The sequence below is a fragment of the Sphaerodactylus townsendi genome, linkage group LG11 (genome assembly GCF_021028975.2).
Source record: "Sphaerodactylus townsendi isolate TG3544 linkage group LG11, MPM_Stown_v2.3, whole genome shotgun sequence".
Taxonomy (NCBI): domain Eukaryota; kingdom Metazoa; phylum Chordata; class Lepidosauria; order Squamata; family Sphaerodactylidae; genus Sphaerodactylus; species Sphaerodactylus townsendi.
Genome location: NC_059435.1, coordinates 21,829,311 through 21,853,112, shown reverse-complemented (window position 1 = coordinate 21,853,112; position 23,802 = coordinate 21,829,311). Strand labels below are relative to the sequence as shown.

Genomic DNA, 23,802 nt, shown 5'->3' with positions numbered 1-23,802 from the left:
AAAACAATTTTTATCTATGTGGATTTCTAAGTCCACATGAAACTTTTTTTTTTGCTTTCATGGCAAATTAGATAATCTCAAATGGTGCTCAAAGCCATGACCCTCTTTTGCGTAAAGGGGTCCATGAATATATGAAGCTGCCTCACTGACTCAGACTATTGGTCCGTCTTGTTTAAAACTGGAATCAGCTCTCCAAGGCCCCACGAGTATTTTTTAGCCTTGCTACGTTTCCTATCTAAGTTTGAGATGTCCTCAACTAGGACAAAGAGGGTTAACATCAGAAGTTAAGCAGGATTGGCTCTGGTTAGCACTTGAAAGAGAGACCAACAAGGAATACCAGGCCATACAGAGGCTGGCAATAGCAAATCACCTCTGCAGTGGCGTAACGCCCAGGGAACGGGGGAGAGTCTTGCCCTGGGCGCGCACCAGTGTAGCAGCATGGTGGGGCATTCCAGGGCGTGGCGCAGGTGGGCGGGTCATGGCAGGGGCGCAGTGCACACACGTGTCCCGGGCGCAGTTCCCCTTTGCTACAGCTCTGAATATAACTTGCCTTGAAAATCTTACGAGGTCACCTTAAGTCAGCTGCAACTCGACAGCACATTTCTACAACTACCACCCCTTTCCCCAAAAATACCTCAGGTGGGTTGGATCCAACCAGCTTTTCCATTGTGGAAATGGAATGATTGGGCTTGGGGGGAGGCTTGAACTACCAAGAAGCTATACTGAAGGTCATGGGACATGCATGGACAAAAACCATGTCAAGAGGTGGGAATTCTGTGATATTCAGTGAATAAATTGGCTGGATTCAGTATGATTAAAGTGAGATTATATTCTCTGTGATTAAACATATGTGGTTCTAACAAATTAGAATAGATAAACAAGTAAGGGTTAATTAGTAACCAAACTGCACAACTTTATGACCCCAAATTCAGACCTGGGGTGTACCCCATCATAGCTTGCCATGAAAGTAGAGTTCAGCCAGGAATGTATAAAAAAGCCATGAACTGGGGGAAAGGCAGGGACCCAGTGCTAATTACTGTCAAATTGATGAAATGGTAAGTTTACAACAAGTGATCAGTAGGATTCCATCTTGTACAGCCAACTTCCATGCTGATCACTATTATGTCATGTTAATCTGGCAAGGACTAAATAGAGGGTTGCAAACTTCCAGGTGTCACCTGAAGCTCTCCGGCTATTACAACTGATCTCCAGGTGATCAATATCAGTTCCTCTGGAGAAAAAAGGTGAGGTGCCTTCCCTCCCCTCCCCATATCCCACGCCTATTCTCAAGGTATTTCCCAACCTGGAACTAACAATCCTAACTAGATAGGGTGGATTTGTTTTTGATTTTTTTGGTAGGTAGGTTGGTCGGTGTGTATGACATCATCGTGTTTCGTGTGTATGACATCATCACGTTTTGTTTTTTCCAACAAATTATCCCCCAGCGCACAAGAAAGATACCTGGAATAATGCAAAGTTTGCTGGGTTTCACAAAGAGTGAGAAACTGCAGCTGTTTAAAGGGAAAATAGAGTTAATAAAAGCCTGACTTGCAACAGTATGAGGTAAACAGGTGGAAGTGAAGAGGCATGCATAGCTGAGCCATAGGGTGGTAACTGACTGCTGCAGTTGGCCATGTAAAAGAACCCAGCCATTAACCTACCCCCATGGTGGCGAACCTTTGGCACTCCAGATGTTGTGGACTACGATTCCCATCAACCCTTGCCAGCATGACCAATTGGCCATGCTGGCAGGGGCTGATGGGAATTGTAGTCCATAACATCTGGAGTGCCAAAGGTTCGCCACCACTGACCCACCTGCTTCTCAGCAAGAGCGTACCACCCAGGGGGACATATGGGGGTCAAATGTCCCCAGGCTGTGGCCATTTAGTCCCCCCACATCCTTCCTCCTTCCCCCCCAGGTCCATAAACTGACTTCAAGACAAGTGACGGGAAGCAGCTGCATGTTTGGTTGTGGTGGTGGAGGGTGGCCATCCATACGGGGTGCGTGTGTGTGTGTGTGTGGAAAACACAGATTTTGCACCGGGCTACATTTCCCCTAGTTATGCCTCTGCTTCTCAGTTCTTGGGAAAAGATGGCCCCTCCACAGGAGGACATAGCCCAGTGGTGGCGAACCTTTGGCACTCCAGATGTTATGGATTACAATTCCCATCAGCCCCTGCCAGCATGGCCAATTGACCATGCTGGCAGGGGCTGATGGGAATTGTAGTCCATAACATCTGGAGTGCCAAAGGTTCACCACCACGGACATAGCCCCTCACCTTGGGGATTTCACAGGGGATGACATTTCCTTCACATATGGGCCTCATCATTTCAAGCCACAAATCACTTACCTCTGTTTCTTACAATGGAAACTGCCCAGACAGTTTGCTGTCAGATATAGATTGGGCAGATCCCAACCAAATTAGAAAGCTCTTTGCACTTGTGATTATTTTTTTAAAGAGTTGCCACCAGGACAGGCAACTGTTTGAATGTGCATTCATTTTACTGAGCCATTGTGAATGATATTCCAGCATGGTGTAGTGGTTAAGAGCAGGTGGACTTTAATCTGGAGAACCAGGTTTGATTCCCGACTCCTCCACACGAGCAGCAGACTCTTATCTGGTGAATCAGATTTGTTTCCCCACTCCTGCAGTCCAGCTGGGTGACTTTGGACTAATCACAGTTTGTTCAGAACTCTCTCAACCTCACCTCCCTCACAATCTGTGGGGAGAGGAAGGGAAAGGAGTTTGTAAGGCCCTTTGAGTCTCTCTACAGGAAAGGGGGGGGGGTAATAAACAAATCTATTCTTCTTCCTGCCATGCAATAGGGTTTGGCACTTGAATCTGATTATAGATCTCTGGGATTTGGCAACTGAGAACTGAAGAAGGCCTTCTGAGAGGGTGATAAGAACTTCTTTACCTCTTGAGATCTGGTAGAACTTTAGACAGGATATTCTCCTGCAGAGAGCAGAATGCACAGTCTGGTGGGGTAGGCCACTGTGTCCAAAGAGGAAGGCTGCTCAGATTGTATTGGTAATTACAGCTGGTACAAATGCAGTACACAATGTTCTCTTTTGGACATGATGATCATCTGTTGAACTTGGAGGTGACCACCTGTTGCTCAATTGATGCTCAGCACCAGCATGGACGCTCCAAGGACTGGTGGTCCTCTGGCTGAAATGGTGGAGAAGGCCATACCATGCCTCATGACCCACCAAAGAAGGTCAGCAAATTGGTGTGGATGGATGAGATTCCCCTAGCAACAGTCCTGCTGTACTTTCTTCATCACATCCATGACTTTTAACCATGACTTTTAATCTCTTTGTTATTCTGGATCTTTTCCATATTCCATCTCACCACTAAATTTTCAACAGATGCTGTTAAAACCCATCGAAAAGGAGGTGTGTCTTGACAGGCAAGGACAAAGTGGTGAGATAAACGGCAATGAACCGGAGTACGGTTCTTCTTTTCCAGACATATGCAAGAGCTTGGATTAGTCAATGAAGGTCATATAGCCTCTCATATCTGATTGCTTGCGTTTCTTTTTGCTGCCCCTTTGAACACCATTATAACCTGAAGGCCTTCCCATATCAATTCAGGTCTACCTGCAAACTTCCTCATTCAATTGAAAATTAACAGAACATTACAAACTCGTGTGCATTTCTTTTTCTAAAAGTGTGAAATGAATTAAAAATTGCACTCCTTTGCATCTCCCTGTCAGGCAAATTTAATGTCCCCCTATATCTTAATAAGTCCTTAAATCACAAACCTTGCACAGTCCTTTTAAGACTTTCAGCTTTACAACATACTTTGGAAACAGAGCGCCAATCAATCCGCAGGAAACAGCAGCACTATATGGTCTCTTTGTGTTAAAGATACATAGCTCTGGTGAACTTCTTATCCATTTCAAAAGATTAGCCCAGTTGTAACCCTTTCTGGTGCAAGGCAATTTTGTGGGCTTGTAATCAAGAAAGGGATGTTGAAATTAAATGGCAGGAGGTATATACAAAGCTGAATGTTGAGCAAATATGGCAAAATTAGGTTTCTATTTGGGCAAGGCTTTTTTGCCACCCTATGAAGAGAGGGTTCTGTGTTGACCCTTGGGCTCTCCCACTGCTTAAGCAAGGCTAAGCCTCCATGTAAGACCAAAGTAGTTTCCAGAACCTTCTGTGATGTGACCCATGAGAATATACATGAACACATGTGACACGGAGCTGCCTTATTTTGAGTCAACCAAATTTGAATGTGGTTCTTTATTTACTCAGTGTATGCATGCAGGACAGTCAGGTCTGCAGACATGCGTAATAAAAGATTGCAAAACTTGCAAGAAGAATTGAACAAGTCCAGTGCAACTGGAATGTGTGCTAACTAATGAATTTTGGGTATGGCAATATGCAGTGGTGGGATTCAAAGAATTTAACAACTGGTTGTTTACAAGCACCATTTTAACAACTGGTTCTGCGGAAGTGGTGCGAACTGGCTGAATCCCACCATTGGCAATATGTAACCTGATTCAGAATAGCCTGATTTTTGTTGGTTGATTTAGTGTATAAAAGACTTGCTTTTGGCAGAGGTCCACAGAGGAACGCATAGTGTGCATGAGCAAACAATAAACCTTTATTTCTGGAACTTTTGGTGGTCCACAATTTTGCTTTTTGCCGAACATCCCAGGCAGGAAATATGCTTTACAGGAGGGATGATTCACAGAAAGGGGTCATTGCAACTTCACGAGGTATCATGATATGGTTTAAGACTATTACATAGATGTCAGCCCAAACATAAAATACAAAGCCAGTGGTGTGTATGGGAGGAGATAGAGGCCTTAGCAGTTTGAACCAAGACTGGAGCAATCATTTTGCACAGCCCTGTGTTATCCACTCATTCAATGAGACATGCTCATCTCCTGTATTTCCCCAGTGGCGTGGGATACAACCGCAGTGAAATGCACGGATTGGGATTCATTCAGGAAGATCCGTGGAGCTGAAGCGAGTACTGAGAGGCCAACCACCCTTTAAAGTCACATCCCCCTGTGCGTGCGCACCTTATGTGCTATATATCTGTGTGTATTTATATGTATATAAATATATATATCTAATCTGTCCCACAATAGCTTCTATGGCATTTGAAAGGATAATAAGCCCAGCAGAGTCTGCCTGTTCACAGGGCATCTTATCAGTTGTTGATGAGGCCCTGCTCAAGCTTACAGACAGGCAGTTTCCTCCTGCCCTGGGACGTTGGCCTGTTCTGGAGCCAGAAAGGAGGTGATAAGCCAGGGAGAAGATTTTTTCGGAGTCTCGCCTATCTTTCACACCAAGTGGCCAGGGCACATTTTCCACAGTTGTCGCTTCCAGATAGGCTGGCTGCTTTTGGATAAGGCAGAGAAAGCAACAGGGGGGTCGGGGGGAAGAGAACAAATGGTTTCCAGTTTGCTTCCTTTTCTGAGTCCCTCAGGAATCTGGAGACCTGGGGTTACGCTTTGGAGGAAAAAAAGAAAACATCTCTTGGGTTTGTAAGTGCAGTTAGACGCGGTAACTATACAGAGTGTCTCCCAGAGAGAGAGAGAGAGAGAGAGAGAGAGAGAAAGAGAGAGAGAGAGAGAGAGAGAGAGGTCTCAGAATGCTCAGGGGGAGGGGGGAAAGCTGCAGGAATTCTGCCTTTTGATAAGGAAAACCCGTCTGAGCTGCGGCAAAACACTGCAGTGCCGTCGCACAGGAAACAGAATGCTAAATCTACCTTTAAATCAACAGTGAGCAAGTGACTCTTGGATCAAAGGAAAATGTCACGTGGGAAACCCCCCCTCCCCCCAGTAACGTTTGGCAATTGTAGAGAACTGCCTAAGCTTTATTATCTCAGTAATTCTAACAACAAGCTTACAAGGTAGGGCAGTGTCATCACGGCTGATGCCATAATTATTATTTCCATTACCAGAGGCAAAGTCTTTCCCTGCTTACAAACAGCCCCTCTCAGATTGGCAAAAGTAACTGATCAAGAGCAGCAGGTCACCTGAAAGAGTAACAAGCCCTAGGATTAGACCTCTCACTGAAGTGTGGCGTCGTTCCTGTTCCTACACATTACCAGTAATACGGTAATCCATTGCAGGATGTTTTCTTTTGATGCTTGCTCTCCTTCCTTGCTGCTGCTATTGGTACAACATTCATAGCTGGTGGCCACCATACAAATGAGCCCAGCTCCACCGGTGGTCCCCACACAACTCGGTCAGACTTTCCTAAGGGAGAGGCTATTGGGTTGTAGGGAAAGCAGGGGAGGGAAGGAAGATAAGTTTGGCTGGTAGATTGGAAGAGAAGGAAGCGAGGAGAAGGAAGAGGCCACCTGGGCTGCCAGGGAAGAGAATGCAGATGTAGTGTGAGGGGCGGGGATACAGGGAAAGACATGTCACCTGTAAGTCCTTGCAGGTCCCCCACTTGTACGGAACAAAACTAGGGAAAGTTCTGCGCGGAAGACTCCAAACTGATGGTCTGGCAACGACGCACAAAAGACAGGATGTTTTACAAAAAAAAGAAAGAAAGTGCAGAGAGTCAGACCAAACAATTGGTCCTGGTGACATTGAACAGAGACTTGAGTGCATTTAGATTGCTTCGCAACACGATAATGCTTCTAATTAGGGCTGAGACCTTTTGAAACGTGGGATGGGACTCCTAACTACCCTGGGCAAAACAAGGCTGAAGGAGAGAGCTCGGCCTGCTGCCGAGAGACTTTCTAGGCTTTTGGCCTGTGAGACTGGAGTCTGAAGGGACTCTGGCTTCCAGCGGTAATGAGGCAGGGAATGGGAATGAAGAGAAGCCATTAGATAAGAGGGGGCAAGAGGGGAACGTTTTGCTGACAGAAAAGAAATATACTTGGGACTGACTTCTAGTGCCAGTGATGTTTTAATCTCATTCGTAGAGAATGGCTCTTTCAGGCAGACAAAATTCAATTTATTGTGTCCCATGTCTTCCCTTCCACCCCCCAGAATATTTACAGACTGACTGTAAGCAGTATCATTCCACTCTGCACCACAAGCCATAATACAGAATCCCCATTAAATGACCACATATTAAAAAAAAATAAGCACGGAGCTCCACATGGAAATCAAAGAGTTGAGTGAAAATCCATCTCCATAGAAGGAACATGGAGTCATAATTGTTCGTTCTCTCTCTCTCTCTCTCTCTCTCTCTCTCTCTCTCACACACACACACACACACACACACACACACACACACACAGAGAGAGAGAGAGAGAGAGAGAGAGAAGTTGGAATAATGCTCCCATGTTTAAAACAATGGAGTGGTATGTTATGGGGATGTGAAATGGTATGGCATCACCCTATCTCCGTGGTGATGAACCTTTGGCACTCCAGATGTTATGGATTACAATTCCCATCAGCCCCTTCCAGCATGGCCAATTTAAGTGGTAAAATTCAAGATTCGGTGACACAAGCAAGAAGATGATTTTAGATTTATACCCAGCATTTGTCAACCGTAAGGAGTCTCAAGGTGGCTAATGAATTCTTTCCTTTCCCCTCCCCACAACAGATACATTGTGAGGTAAGTGGAGCTGAGCTCTGAGAGAACTGTGACAAGCTCAAGGTCACCCAGCAGACTTCATAGGGAGAAGTAGGGAAACAAACCCAGTTCACCAGAATGGAGTCCACCACTCTTAACCACTATGCTGGGTCTTCAACGGAGCTTTGATAGTAATAAGACAGTAGAAACCCACACATGCCATCAAACCCCCAATACTTCAGACTGGGGATGACAAACATCTGTGATATGGCACAGGAAGGGGTACTTTCCCAGTTCAAGTTCCCCCTGCCATGCCATTATTGCCCCCTTTCTGCAAAATAATTTGCCTCCTTGGGTCAACGGGGGACATACAAGGCAAGATATACCATATTCTTCTACCAAACTGTAAAGGATTACCCCAAGAACTTAAGCCTGCCCTTAGTCTACCCAGAAGGAAGTCCCATTAATTTTTCAACAGGATTGATTTCCAGGTATGTATCACTGAGATTACAGTATATCAATGCTTTCTTTAAGGAGACCTGTAATAAACTGTGACTGAACCAGAGTGGAAAGGTTGAATGCAGGATTCCAGTAGATCTTTAGAACCAGTGATTTGACAAAGAATGCTGTAAGTGATAAGACAATACCACTTCACGTCTGTTGTTATAAGTACATTTGTAAGTCTAACATTTCTACAATGCTCAGTACACAAACGCAACCATTTCATTTAGTGAAGATGTTCAAATGACAAGAGAAGTACTGGTATCACGGTATCAGCCACAGCAGAGATCATACCACAGAGAAGCCCCTCCAGAGTACTGGTCACAACCACAACAGTAATAGCGTTTTCTCATACTGACATATGTTAATAATCTGTCCTCTTATTATAGGATGGCTTGGCAAGATTGCCTGTGTACATTGTTTCAAATTGCCTTTCCATTGATTTTGTCCATTCTGCTGGCTGGTTACACAGTAAATCTATCACCACAAAAAAAAGCCTAGGAGTACACAATCGCCGTCCAGTGTTCTATGCATTATTTATATATTTTGATAGTGCTTTTATCATGTCTCCTCATATGATCTTCCAAGATCTCATCCATCCAGTCCCATGGAAATGACTTCTCTTGTGCATTTTATCTTCACTTCAACAGAACTTATGCAGGAGAACGTCTCCATGATGTTACTCCAAACCAGTTTAACAAGCTTACCTGAATTTAACACGCCCACTTCCTTCACCACCGGGATATGGACTCTGCAGACCAGAAAAGAAAAATCACCCCAAAACTTGTGCATTCCTCAGTTTTAACTAGCCATGATTTTGACCAGGAAAAGCCAAGTTTCTGGAAAATGTTCACTTGAGCACAAATCTGCTGAAAAAATTAACATCTGCTGATAACTAGTAAGCTCAATCTGCACCACATACAGCAGATGGAGCACACACCACAGCAACAAAAAGATCATCTATCCAAGCCATGGATGGGCCTTGCTCCAAAAACTAGGCCAAGCACTCAACACCTATATGGATATTTCTAGTGGTATCTCTTGTGCCACATTATTTCCATCTTCTTCACTCTCCAGCCGATTGTCCCAGCACCCATTTCTTTTTCTCCAGGTCCACGGCCCATTCATCCTCCTTCCTGCTCTTGGCAAGAGCCCCAAGCAGGGCCAAAATAACAGTAAAGTCTCCAGCTTAGGGGAACAAAAAATTCATTGCTGCTTTGAAACCTGAGAAGAATGGGTGATGCATTGGGTCAAGATGTCCTATTCTGTCCTGCACCGCTTGAGATGGCCTATCCTTTTGTAGACTATCTGCAGGCCAGGCGTCCACAGGCAGGGCCAAGTATCCACAGGCTGCCAAATCTATAGTAGGCCCACTTAGGCTGCACACAGGCAAGCTAGAAACTTAGGGTGTTCTGGGTGAAGCTCAACAGAGAGTCTTAAGCAGATTCACCTGTCTTAAAGACTGCTAGCACTTTATTATGGTGGCAGGTGACCCAACAGGATTGGGGAGCTTCCTGACATCCTGGGACAGGTTGTGGCACTTGAGAAGAGGCCTCAGGATTCACAGCTGACCTTGGGATAGTAGGTTTTGGGTATGAGAAGGTGTGCAGGGCTATCTCCCATAGTGGCCATTGAGGAGGGTTTCTTGAGGTAACACAAGGGCCGTTTCTGCACAATCCAAATATCCCAGGTTGAGCAAGAGAAATATCCTGGCTTGGCCAAGAAGTTCACACAGTTCCCAGTCCTAAAGCGGGTTTGTCCCAGGTTTCTCAAAAACTGCTAAAATGTTGGTCTTTTTCCAAAATCCTACATTGAATCGCTTCTGTGCGAAGGCCACAGGAGCAAAACCATCTTCTGAGCTCGGCATAGCAAGCAGGAGATGACTTTAAGCAGACTTGGCAAAAAAGAATCACTGGTTTAGCATTTTCACAAAAACCGGAGTTGAGCTGAAACATCCCGAAGACATCTTGGGGAAAAAGCTGCGTGGTCTTTTTCCCCAAGATGTTTTTTCCCTGTCCTCAGGAAACTTTGCTTGTGCTGTGCAGAAAGGGTCAACGTTGGAGGTATTAGCAGATGAAACGGAAGTTTATTGGTGGTGTGGTACCTTTGATTACTCATTCATGCATGCGCCTTATTATGAAATGATGAACATATGGGTGTGAGCCATCCCAAAGAAAAACTTCACAGAAGCACTTGAGCCAATTTTCATTCATATTGAACCCGCTGACATATTCAAAAATCAAAACTTTTATTTCACGAAGCTAGAGGGTGGCATGCATGGACATACATGGCATAGACTTTCAATCTTCGAAAGAAAAATAATTTACAATGAATGCACTCTTGGTATTAAATTAAAACAAGAAAGAATAACCCAGGGAGTCCACCTTCATTCATATATAGGCCTTTGCTGTTCTCTTAATTGATGATTGACAGGCTTCCGCCATTCAGAATTAATTTGTACTCTAGGTTCCATTGCTCAAGAAAATGCAGAGAATTAAAATAAAACAGAAACCCCTGTGCCATATGTTAAGAAACTGACAGTGAGCATGGGCAACTAATGTGGGCAGATAATCTTAAAAGCACATAAATTAAATTATCACATTCATTACAAGATTAAATTCATATCCATGTTTAAAAGCAGTAAGTTAGAGAGCAGAAACAAACAGCACTTTCCAAACTTGCAAATCCAGCTGGTTGACTTGGCTGAATCCAGGAGAGTCCCTCTTTTGATCCTGGTAAATCTACTGTGCAACACTTTAAGCCCACTACTGAGGCTTCCAGGTAAACATATGAAGCCACCTGAGACTGAGTCAAACCGCTGGTCTATCAAGACCAGTACTGCCTGATTGGCAGTGCCTCTTCCGAATCTCAGGTAGAAGTCTGTCGATCACCTACATCTTGATCCTTTTTTCAACTGGAGATGCTGGAGACTGGACCTGGGGCTGCACTGAGCAACTATCCTTCCCTACTCTAGAACCTCCAGCCCACCAAATTAAAGGTGGTTGTCCTCTTCACTGTGATGCACAAAGTTATGAAATTTGTCATTAAATGTCCCTGTTCCAATAGGTCACTGTGCTCTTTTAAGTGCTGGACTTAGTACACTAGTCTTCACCTATTGGTCTGTTTCCCAAAATCCAGTCACACTCCAACCTAACGTGGTTCACAGTGTAATAGTACCAGATGTGGGATCCAGCAGGTTCTCACAGGTTCCCGAGAGTAGGTTAATAATTATTTGTGTGTGCCAAGAGGGGGTTACTAATTGGTGATTTTGCCACGTGATTTTTGCCGTAGTTATGCCCCTCCTTTCAGCAGTAGCGTACAGAACTTGAAGCAGTCTAGCAGGAGGTGCACTGGCGTGCGTGGCAGCCTGCGCCTGCGTGCATTCGTTTCCCGCCCAAGGACCAGCGCAGTAGCTGCGTCCTTGCCACAGCCCCGCCCATGAATGCCCCACCCCCGGAATGCTCGGCCACGCCCCTGTTGTGCCCCACCCAGCCCCATTGGCACTATGCCACAGTTTGAATCCCACCACCATGGGAACCTGTTACTAAAATTTTTGGATCCCACCACTGAATAGTACCACCATGGTGTTGTTTTTTTAAAGTTTCATTTATATGTATGACAGAGAAAGAAAAGTTGCTAGGGAAAATAAGCAAGAAAGAAGGAGAAAAATTAAAGCATGTCCTACATTAACAGTGATTTCTGAAGAGGGGGAAACGCTGCACAATTGAGAATCTGACCCAAGGTAAAGCACAGTTGACCCAAAAAAGACCAAACATGCACAAATGACCTTTGTAAAAGTCAGTGTGGTGTAGTGATTCAGGATGTCAGGGTAGTATCTGGGAGAACCAAGTTCGAATCCCCACTTGCCTCATGGAAGTTCATTGGGTTCTCTTGGACCAGTCTCCTGCTCTCAGTCTAGTGTTGTGAGAATAAAATGGAGGAGAAAAGAATGATGTAAGCAGCCTTGGATCCCCACTGAGGAGAAAGGTAGAGTAGAAATGATGTAAATAAATAAATGCTTGGAATAAGCCTCTTTACACATCAGAAAGTTTCTTTAGGACTTCAGACTGTGTTTTATAGATGACTCAACACAGCATCATTCACTTTCATTGTGCACATGTGGCGGCATAAATTTTAAATGACCTGGATATTGACTTCTTAAGTAGGTGAACCCTCTCCTTTAGCATCAGACTTCTTGATGTGTACGGAACTATCCCAGGTTCTTTACCAGCCTCTAATCTTGGTCCTCCCTTGGATATATTACAGCATGTCACATTCCTTTATCTGGCTGGAGAGGAGCATCAGCAACTGATATCATCTCTATAGGCCGTTAAAAAGGTTTACTTCCTAGCTCAAAGAAGACATTTCAAGTCTGTAAGTTCTTTAGAATTATTTATTATTGAAGAGTAGCAGCAGAACTGTGGTCCTCCTGTCTGTACTGATCCCAAGATCCTGCTTCTATTTTAGACTGTACTAGTGTCAATTTAGAGGGTACAAGATCTTTCCTCGTGGCTCCTGGTACACAAATAACTCAGAATAGTGGTTCCCAATCTTTTTTCACCACCTGGCAGCCCATTTCCCTCAATTGTACCCCCGTACTAGAATTAGAATTCGAAAAATCAATTTTAAACTTAACTTAAAACAATGACAAGGGAAACCGCAGAACAACTAAATCGCCGAAAAGTGTACCAAGGCAGTTTGGACTAAAATGTTCATGAAGCAGAGGAGAGAGAGAGAGCCTGTGGAGATGCACCTGCACACTGCAGAGGCATATTTGCCAGAATAACAAAGCTTGGGAACACGGGCTTTTCTCCAAGTTAAATAACAAAGGAAACCTGCATCACCACTCACCATAACATTGAATTAATTTCACAACTTTTGGCTTGTATTTTGTCTTACATTGTTGACATTAATGTACTTTCCCCTCTATTATATAATCTTTTAGCGTACCCCCAAATGTTCTGGCGAGTACCCCTGGGGATATGCAGCCCCCCCCCCAATTGAGAACCACTGATCTAGAACAATGGTTTTCAAGTGGGGTTTGGGTTCTCCTGAGGTTTCTTGGAATTATTTATCTATTTTTATTTTTTTTCATTTTATTAGACTTATATCCTACCCTTTCCTCTCTATGGATGGGCTCAGGGCACCTTACAACATGAAAATACAATAAAATATATGACGCCTGGCAATATATCAGTAAAATCCCATCAATTTAAATACCCCCCAGGGCCTATTATTGCAGCATGGTATAGCTAATTGATTGGTTGGTTATAAGTAAGTGGGGGATCAGAAACCGGCTCTCAGCTAATTTCCTCCTCACTCCTGCAGTTGGCTTCTAATCTCCCACTGAAAGTCACCAATAAGGGCCGGGATCATATAGTGGTAGTACTCTGCGTTGTGAAAGTCACCAATAACAGAGCAGGTACAAACCTGTGTAGCAGCTGCTTGAGTTGTTTGGTGCAGAGCCAAACAGATCTGGAGTCAACTCATGTCCAGTCCTGAGAGTGGAAAACGGCATGTTCAGCTGCCAACAGAGGCGTAACAAGGGGGGAACGTGCCCAGTGCATTGGTACGTCCTCCACCCCCACCCCGGAACGCCCTCGCCACACCCCCACAGGGACGCACGCCTGGGAGCTACGCCTCTGGCTGTCAAAGAAATTTGTGGTGAAATTTATGGCATCCAAACCTCAGGCAGAGGAGGAAAGAATATTGTACGAGCTCCTCTGAAGAAGAGTGAGGTGAAAATGTAAAAGAGAAAATCAGAAACCATAGATAAGCTTGCCTGAATAACAATTTTTCTACCATTACTAATCATCCCTTGCAATGTGCAACCACAGGAGAATGTTAGGTATGTTCCCAGAAGTCTTAGCAATGAACAGGGGTCTTGTGACATCAGCAATTCTTTGCAGACAGGCCAATGTAGAAAAGCTGTACCTCTTTGAAGAGTATAGCATAACCTGTAATAATTAAGGTGATGATGATATTCTGCTGGGACCACCCACCCCTTGTATCCCCCAAAAGTGAAGGGAACAAGGTGCAAGCAATACCTTCTGGACAAAGAATAAAGCTGGGCCACTCATAATGTTTTTCCTACATGGATAATTCTTCTGTTTAAGAAACTGAGTGTATTGAGTGTATGTATCTATGATGCATACAGCACATAGGGTTGGATCCAGACAGCTATTTTGCTTGATGTCACTCAATTTGTCTCCTTATTTCAGACCCCATTCTGCCTGGGTTTTGTTCACGAAGATCCCATGACCCCCAGTATGGTCCTCTTGGTGATAAAGGGACCACCATCTCTCTTTTACCCCAATGGAAAAGCTGGTTGCATCCAGCCTATATAATTAATCTTTACGGTTCACCACAGAATAATCTGAAAACAGATTGTGAAAGGCCTTCATTTATTACCATATTCTTTTAATTAACACCATTCCATTTTTATCAGTAGTCTTTAGATTAGCCCCATATTTGGCTGCCCGACACTCAGTTAATGCAACTTTTGTTTAGAAGCTGTGGTTTTAACAAGCTTTTCTCACTGAGATAATCGGGACTTTCTTAATAAATATTGCTCCTGGTCACAGTTCTGTAGAGTTTAGCAAAGGCTCACTCATGGAATTAACAGAAGCAATTGTTTGCACCAATTGTTTATATTTAAATATATATAATTTACCAAAGCACGCAACAAAACCTCACAGACTTCCTCTTAAAGCCCTACACTTGAAAAACCAATTCACTTTCCTTATTTTAAAAAAAAATAATCATAGATGTGGTAGGGGAACTATGAACACACGTGCCTCCATCCAGTGGTGGGATCCAAAAATTTTAGTAACAGGTTCCCATGGTGGTGGGATTCAAACTGTGGCGTAGCGCCAATGGGGCTGGGCGGGGCACAACGAGGGCGTGGCCAGGCATTCTGGGGCCAGGGCATTCCTGGGGGGGCTGTGGCAAGGACGCAGCCGCTGTGCCGGTCCTTGGGCGGGAAACGAATGCTCGCAGGCGCAGGCTGCCATGAACACCGGTGCACCTCCTGCTAGACTGCTTCAAGTTCTGCACACTACTGCTGAGAGGAGGGGCGTAACTAAGGCAAAAATCACGTGGCAAAATCACCAATTAGTAACCCCCTCTCGGCACACACAAATAATTAGTAACCTACTCTCAGGAACCTGTGAGAACCTGCTGGATCCCACCTCTGCCTCCATCCCATCAGTCAGTCAGTCAGTCAATCAATCAATCAATTGCATGTGACGAGGGCCACATGATCACATGGTTATTTATTTAATGTATTAATATGTGGCACTCACCTCAGATTTATCTAAGGAGGTTTCCAACAAAAGACCTGAATACAATAAAAGCAACTTTATTTTTGAAAGTTTTATTTATTTTGCACATATGGAGAACACATACAGAAAAAAAAGTCCAAATCTAGTCCCACCTCCCTCCTACAGTAATAATAATAAAACAACAACAAAAAACAACACACACATCCCATTCCCTACGTATATATATATGGTGAGTTCCAACTGCCTCACTATGGATCCAAACGTGCATCTAGTTCTGTGTTTATGGTTAATATCTGCAACTTAGAATAATGTTTTAGCACAAACAGCATTAAAAATGTGAAATAGATCTGAGGCATCAAAAACAGTATAAAATCGACATCATAGTACAACAAAAACAAGAAATCAAAGTCAGCAGAAACTACCATCCGGCAGCAAAAGACCAAATAAACAAGCAAGAGAAGGCCCTGAGCCATTGACAGATTGGGAAATTCCTGGAGGTGTGTGTGTGTGAAGTCCCACAGTCCTTTGCTATATGAACAAGATGTACATTCTAGTGTGTATAAAACATGTTCTTAGACTGAAATTGCACATTATGCTTTATGAAGCTCAGGTGATAATTCAGAAATTAGTTGCAAGTACATTTCTGCTTCTGGCATGTGCACACCCAACAGTGGGAGAAATGCTTAAATAGTATTTATTTATTTACTTTAATTATACCATGTCTTTCTTCCGAACAGGAACCCAACGCAGTTTACATTGTTCTCCTCTCCTCTTTATTCTCACAACTCTGTCAGGAAGGTTGACTGTGTGGCTGGCTGGCCCAAGATCACACAGCAAGCTTCCATGGTGCAAGTGAGGATTTGAACCTGAGTCTCCCAAATTCTAGTCTGGCAGTCTCAGCACCACACCACAATACACCACACTGGCACAACGTGAAGTCAGCCTTAGTTATTGGATGATAAATTGTATGCTGCATTCAGATGTATCAGAAAACAGGCACCACAGTACGTATTTTCCCAGCTGGGTAAATCTGGCTTCCCTCTGCATTTAGAATGACAATGATAGACGCATTTATCAACTAATCAAATGCTATTGTCGAAGGCTTTCACGGCTGGAATCACTGGGGTGCTGTGTGGTTTCCAGGCTGTATGGCCGTGTTCTAGCAGCATTCTCTCCTGATCCTCTGAGATCCTCTGAAGATGCCAGCCACAGATGCAGGCGAAATGTCAGGAGAGAATGCTGCTAGAACACGGCCATACAGCCCGGAAACCACACAGCACCCTTCATCAAATGCTGTTTCAGTCAGTAACCTTGTTCCTCCTTCCATGATTCAGGAGACAACACATTGAAAGTGTAGTGTTGGACGAAGATCCTGGGCAACACAGGTTCAAATCCCCACTTCTACCATTGAAGCTCGCTGGTGACTTGGAGCCCATCACAACTTTCCATCCTGGTCTATTTCACGTGACTGTTGTGAGAAAACAGTTGTGTGTGTGAAGTGCCATGAATTTGGTGCCAGCAAGGGGCTGGAAACAGAGGTGATCTGCCACTAATTTCCTCTGAAGAGACTTCTATGGTATTCTCCCATCCAAGAACAGACCCAGCTTAGCTTCTTCCGAGATCAGGTGAGAGCAGCAGTGGCATAGTGGTTAAGAACAGGTGCATTCTAATTTGGAGGAACTGGGTTTGATTCCCCACTCTGCCGCTTGAGCTGTGGAGGCTTATCTGGGGAATTCAGGGGGCTTTCCCCACTTACCATTTGCTGCGCGCTACTCCGGGAAAGTAGCACGGGGTTCAGCGGCGCTCCCCACTTGCAAAGGCGGCAACCACACAGCCGCCTCGACGCTGCCGCTCTCCCGCCCCTTCAGCGCGCCATTTTTGGCGCTGAAGGAAACGCAACCCTGCGGCATGAATCACTCGTGCCGGGAGTGCGCTGGGAGTAGCGCGCTGCAAATGGTAAGTGGGGAAAGCCCCCAGATTAGCCTGTGCGCTCCCACACACACCAGCTGGGTGACCTTGGGCTAGTCACAGCTTCTCGGAGCTCTCTCAGCCCCACCTATCTCACAGGGTGTTTGCTGTGAGCGGGGAAGGGAAAGGAGATTGCAAGCCCCTTTGAGTCTCCTACAGGAGAGAAAGGGGGGATATAAATCACAATTCTCTTTCTCCTCCTTTTCCTCCTCCTCCTCCTTCTTACCCTCTCCCTGGATAGAATGAATAAATGCAAATGCAAAATGCATGCGCCTCAAAATCTTTTCTTTTTTAGTTTAGTTGAAAAGCTGTTGTGGAAAGGAAGGATGAAGTGGCCTTGTTCTGTACCAGGGAGCCAGCCAATCAATGTCATGCACATCCCTCCTGTGAACAGAAACAACCTGTTCTCCTTGGACTCAGTCCTTCAGAGAAGATGGTACATTTACAAAATACCCAGTGAGTCTGCTTTCATGTGCCATGATCAGCCCCTGTTTGATCCTGCCATTTTTCACCTCCTGGGCAGAGATGAAAGAAGAGGAGGAGGAGTATTTTGGATTTATACCCCCCTTCCTCTCCTGTAAGGAGACTCAAAGGGGCTTACAACCTCCTTTCCCTTCCCCACCCCCACAACAAACACCCTGTGAGGTAGGTGTGGCTGAGAGAGCTCTGTAGAGATGTGATTCGCCCAAGGTCACCCAGCTAGCGTATGTTGGAGTGTACAGGCTAATCTAGTTCCCCAGATAAGCCTACACAGCTCAAGTGGCAGAGCGGGGAAACAAATTCAGTTCTCCAGATTAAAGTGCACCTGCTCTTAACCACTACGCCACTGCTGCTCCTTCTCCCTCTTTTGCTTCAGCTAAACTGCTTTACCTTTTCTCAGCTCCTTAGCCACCTGCTATTGCAGCTCTCTCTGTCGTGAGGAATGTAGATTGTTTTGACCCGGGTAGGGGAAGGCAGTTCCTTCTTCCAGCAGGCTGTGAGACTGGAGGGGTGCCATCCCGCCTTGGGAACTGATTGGGCGGGGCAGTGCAGGGTGGCAGAACATAAGAAGTGACATGGGGTATAATGGGGATTGCAATATTGGCTATGCTTTGTTCTGGCAATAGAAGTCTAAAAGCTCATTTTTCGTGCTGTTTCACAATAAAGAAATCAACCGAAACCAGAGTCTTGTTATTGAACAGTCCTGGGTGTGACGCCATGGCAGATTCTCCATGTATATCTGAACACCCCTTAGACATTGCTTTGAAGAAAGGATTGTACCCACACAGTGTTCTGTTTTTTTCTGTGTGAAGAAGCTACAAAGTTAGTGAAGTTGACCAGCTCCAGATGAGGTCTGCCATTCTCCTGGAATTATGATACTTCCAACTACAGAGGCCACTGCCCTTGAAGGAAATGGAAGGGAGACTCAATGGCACTATATCCACACTGAAATCTCCCTCCAAACTTTGGCTTCCATAGGTACCATCCAGTGGTGGGATTCAGCAGATTCTCACCACTTCGGCAGAAGCGGTTGTTAAAATGGTGCTTCTAAACAACCAGTGGTTAAATTATTTGAATCTCACCACCAGAACCGGTTGTTAAATTATTGGAATCCCATCACTGGTACCATCCCTAAAATCTTCAGGAATTTCCCATGTTGCACCTGGCAGCCTTGTGAGTGACCACAGACACGTATCAGCTGTGATCCCTGAAAGTGTAAATCTAATTAGAGTGAGGAAATAATAAGTCCTATTTGAAAGGAGAGCAATTCTTACATACTTTGTACGTGAGGGTCTGATTTTCTTTTAAAAGCAGCTGATAGGATGGGTTAATTTCCCGTTCCACACAATCTATTTGTGCTGAGTTGGAAGAGTGTTGAGTGGGACACAGTTTCGTGGTCCACCAGAGCCTTATAGCTCTTCAACACCCACCATTTCTGCCTCATGTCAAAGAAAAGCAAATAGGTTTATTAAATAGCTGTCAGACCGAATGAGGCTGTACAGAGACCAAACTGGGGAGAAATTGAGTTAGAGGCAGAGTACATGCCATGCCAAGCAAGAGAACAGATTTACAGCTTTTGGGCTTAAACATCTGCAGACGAGAAAGCTGGCAAAGAAGAGGTACACAATTCTGAAAGTTGTGGGAGCTCTCTGCAGAGTTTTATTTAAGAGATTTTCTCCTGATGTTACTGGGCATCTGTGGCTGGCATCTTCAGAGAAGATGCCAGCCACAGATGCAGGCGAAACGTCAGGAGAGAATGCTGCTAGAACACGGCCATACAGCCCGGAAACCACACAGCACCCATGTGATTCCGGCCGTGAAAGCCTTCGACAATACAGGGTACACAAAGTTTGCCCAGATTGTAGAAGAAGATGATTTTGGATTTATACCCAGCTTTTGTCAACTGTAAGGAGTCTCAAAGTGGCTTATAGACTCTTTCCTTTCCCCTCCCCACAACAGATACATTGTGAGGTAAGTGGAGTGGAGCTCTGAGAGAACTGTGACTAGCCCAAGGTCGCCCAGCAGGCTTCATGTGGAGGAGTGAGTTCTCCAGATTGAAGTCCACTGCTTGTAACCACTACACTGCACAGGCTCAATAACTGAAAGTTTCTGAAGCCCAAACAGTAGTTGTTGGGGGTCCTTTGTTAGAAACTGTTACACTTACGTTCTCACAATGTTATAAATGTACACAAGAACATCCCATGTGCTTGTTTTAGTGCACCGGTTAATACTTGTACCGGCTACTGTTCATACTTATTTGAAAAACATCTCTAAGAAACCCTTTAGTCCCATAAAAATATTTTCCTGTCATCCCCGTCATATACTTGTTATTCTAGTATTCCATTTACCCATCCAAAATGCCTAAATTTAAATGTTTGATTTCCATTTTTAAGGAGGTTGCACACTGAATGGCATTTAGCTTCAGAGGGTCAAAAGCTGCAAACCCTGGTAGGGACACAGGTCTAGTGTCGTTATTCCACATCAGCCTTGTGTACCAGAGGAATGACATCCCCTTTTCCACATTTGATCCCACGCAAAACAAGAGAGTCTTCGTTAACGCTGGCACCATGGATCCTGAATGTTGTGCCTGCTTGGAAGCCTTTCGGTGCAGAGACGAGATACTGGTTGCAATGGCAAAATCAAGATGTAGATTAAATGCATAGTGTGAGGGTGAGTTGTTTGGATGCACCAGAATAGATTTGGTACTTGTTTGTGAGAGCCCAAATTAGGGACTAGTAAATTCAAATAAGATCAAATCAGTTGTCTCCGAATGATCAACTGCAGACCTCTGGGTTTCTTGTCTTTGACAGTGTCCAGCCTTCAGGAAGATCCCTTTTCCGAAGCAAGGAAGAATACTTCCAGGGCAAAGACAGACACGGGATTTGAAGAGCAACCATGGTGGTTTCATCACCTGAGGTATGTGCTTTGCATTTGGCACTGTAGACATACCTAGCTAGTATTGTTGAATAGGAGAGCAGCTCTAGATTTTGCTCTTTCCGTCATCTATCAGGCAGGCTTATCCAGCCTTTCATTTTCTTTGACGTTTCACGTGCACAGTTTTTGCAATTACGTTCGTTGTTTTTTTTCCCCTTTGGCCAATAAATATTACAAAAGCCAGTTTCAAACGTTTCAGGGACAGGACTGAAGATCTGTTAGCGATACTGGCCAATAGGCACCATCCTTGATTCTCCATTCAAGCTGAACCACCCTGACAGAACTGATGCTTCCAAAGTTTGCTGGTTGAGAGATTAAAAAAATATTTGTTTATAGGTTAACAGAAGTGTTACCAAACTACCTTCTCTTGAAGACTATTTACTTGGGAGCAGAAGTGGTGTAGGAGGTTAAGACCTCGTGTACCTAATCTGGAGGAACCAGGTTTGATTCCCCGCTCTGCTGCCTGAGCTATGGAGGCTTATCTGGGGAATTCAGATTAGCCTGTGCACTCCCACCAGCTGGGTGACCTTGGGCTAGTCACAGCTTCTCAGAGCTCTCTCAGCCCCACCTACCTCACAGGGTGTTTGTTGTGAGCGGGGAAGGGCAAGGAGATTGTCAGCCCCTTTGAGTCTCCCACAGGAGAGAAAGGGGGGGATATAAATCCAAACTCCTCCTACTACTACTACTACTTGAAGACTAATCTTTCCTTTTTGGCCATTTGACTCTGTCCTACCAAGAATCACCAAGTTTCCCCTGTCCCTGTGGGCTCAGAAACGTTCTGAGAATCCACCCTGCCACTTTATCCTATGCCACATCCTGTCTGGGTCTAAACAGTCTTATTCTCAATATATCATCTGGTCATGAAAGTGGGATCTCCTATAAATCCATACACATCCTATCCACACACACCAATTTCACCTCCCTTACTCTGCCAGTCCACTTGTTTATGTGCTTTTTAAATGGCAAGGATTACTTTCTTCATTGTCCTTAGAATTCACTATACTCATACAACACCATTCCAGCAATTCGGACCCTCCATGAATAGTCAGACTATACAGCACAGTGAGGATCATATAATGGGCTTCATAGGTATGGGCTACCTCTGAGAGAGTTGTGGTCACTAGGGTGTTGTGGTTACTAGGGGGTCAAGGAACCAAAATGCTTTCTTAAAGAGCCCTCAAGGGGCAATCAGTAGAGACATCTTGCTTTTCCTGAATTTGCATGATGAAGCAATATAATAAATTCTAGAGGAAAAGCCATCCTCTACCTCCAACCTCCAAATCAATAATGTAACTCAGTCCTGGGCATATTTTAAACAGAATTAAGAGCTACTGAGTACCCTATGTCCCAGGATATGGTCTGAGCACACATGATACAGTTGTCTTGCCTGAAATTAAGCAGATGTGGATCTGGTCACTTGTTGGAGAGGATATCCTGCTTGAGGTTCAGGGGAAATGAAAGGCATGAAATAGATTGGTTGTTGTGGGTTTTCCGGGCTGTGTGGCTGTGGTCTGGTAGATCTTGTTCCTAACGTTTCGCCTGCATCTGTGGCTAGCATCTTCAGAGGTGTATCACAGAGAAAAGTCTGTTTCACACTGTGGCCCTTTCCCCACTTACCGTTTGTTGCGCGCTACTCTCCCCAAATAGCGCGTGGTCCAGCGGCGCTCCCCATGAGTCCGGGCGCCGACAACGCAGCCGTCCCGACTCTGTCCTCTCCCATCCCCTCAGCGCGCGTCATTTCTGGCGCTGAAGAAACGGCACCTTCTGACTGCCCCGCTGTGCGGGGCAATGGGGAACACAACCCCGCGGCAGAAATCACGCTGAGAGTAGCGCGCCGCAAATGGTAAGTGGGGAAAGGCCCTATGTCTAGTGAGAAGGGAAAGTTTAGTGAGGTATATTGCCCATGTCCCAGGGTGGGGAACCAATCAGTAAGTGTTTGGGTGGAACTTGCTATGCAAAGGTGTGATTGAGTGCATTGTATTGCGGGTGGGGTTATCAGTCCAGTTTTTAAGTACTGGTAGCCAAGCTTTGCTAATTTTCAGAGTCTCTTCTTTCTTGTGGAAGTTGTTTCCTCTCTGTGCAGTCTGACATAGTAACCTTTCAAATTGTCCAGAATTTCAGTGTTCTCAAATAAAAAATCGTTATGTCCAGGCTCTTTGTTTTTTCGAACCCACATGTTCTGCAACTTCTACAGATTTTTTTCAGGATGGATTAAGCCCGACGAAAGTGTCTTTTCGTGCTCCTTAATGCGAGTCTGAATGCTGTATTTTGTGGTTCTTATGTAGACCTTTCCACAGCTGCAGGGTATGTGATAGACTCCTGCAGAAGTGCGAGGGGGTCTCTCTTATCCCTTTTGGCTGAGCTGTACTGTATTTTCTCCTCCTCCTGGTAGGTCTGAAGATGGTTTGTAGGTTGTGTTTTTTCATCAGTTTCCCTATTTGATCTGTAATTCCCTTGATGTATGGTAGAAATATTTTTCCTGTGGTGGGCTGTTTCTCCTCAGTCCTCTGGGTTTTTCTTGGTCTTAAAGTTCTGATTTCTATTGTGGAGTAGCCATTAGCCTGCAGGGCCCAGTCTAGATGATTGATTTAATCAGGGAGGAGGTGAGGTTCACAAATTATTTTTTGCATAATCTGTCAGAGTTTTGATTATGCTCCTTTTCTGTTGTGGATGATGGTTGGAATGTTTATGTAGATACTGGTTTGTGTGTGTCAGTTTTCTGTATACTGTGTGGCCCAATTGGGGGTTGGGTCTGCGAAAGACCAAGACATCTTAAAAAGGCAGTTTTCCTTCTTTTTCAGTTTCCATGGTAAATTGGATGTTTGGGTGGAGGCTGTTAAGGTGGCCAAGAAAATTCAGCAGTTCCTCCTCGCCATGGCTCCAGATTGTAAAAGTGTCATCCACAAATCGGACCCAAGTTGTGGGTTTCCTGGGTGCTGTTTTGAGGGCTTGTTTCTCAAAATGTTCCATGTAAAAATCGGCTATCTACCAGATCACAGCCATACAGCCCGGAAAACCTACCAAAACCCACCACAACCAGTTGAATCCAGCCATAAAAGCCTTCGACAATACAATGAAATGGATTGTTTATTCGGGTGCAGTGTGGCTTCCAGCCTGTATGGCCGTGTTCTAGCA

At 44.8% G+C, this 23,802-nt stretch overlaps 1 long non-coding RNA gene across 1 annotated transcript in view; it reads left to right on the top strand.

The window, feature by feature from the left end:
* Positions 1-20,546: 20,546 nt before the first annotated feature.
* Positions 20,547-23,802, top strand: part of LOC125440787 — a 17,548-nt gene continuing 14,292 nt past the window's right edge. Inside the window, exon 1 of the long non-coding RNA XR_007245748.1 lies at positions 20,547-20,649. This is a non-coding gene — a long non-coding RNA (uncharacterized LOC125440787). The remainder of the gene's footprint in view (positions 20,650-23,802) is intronic.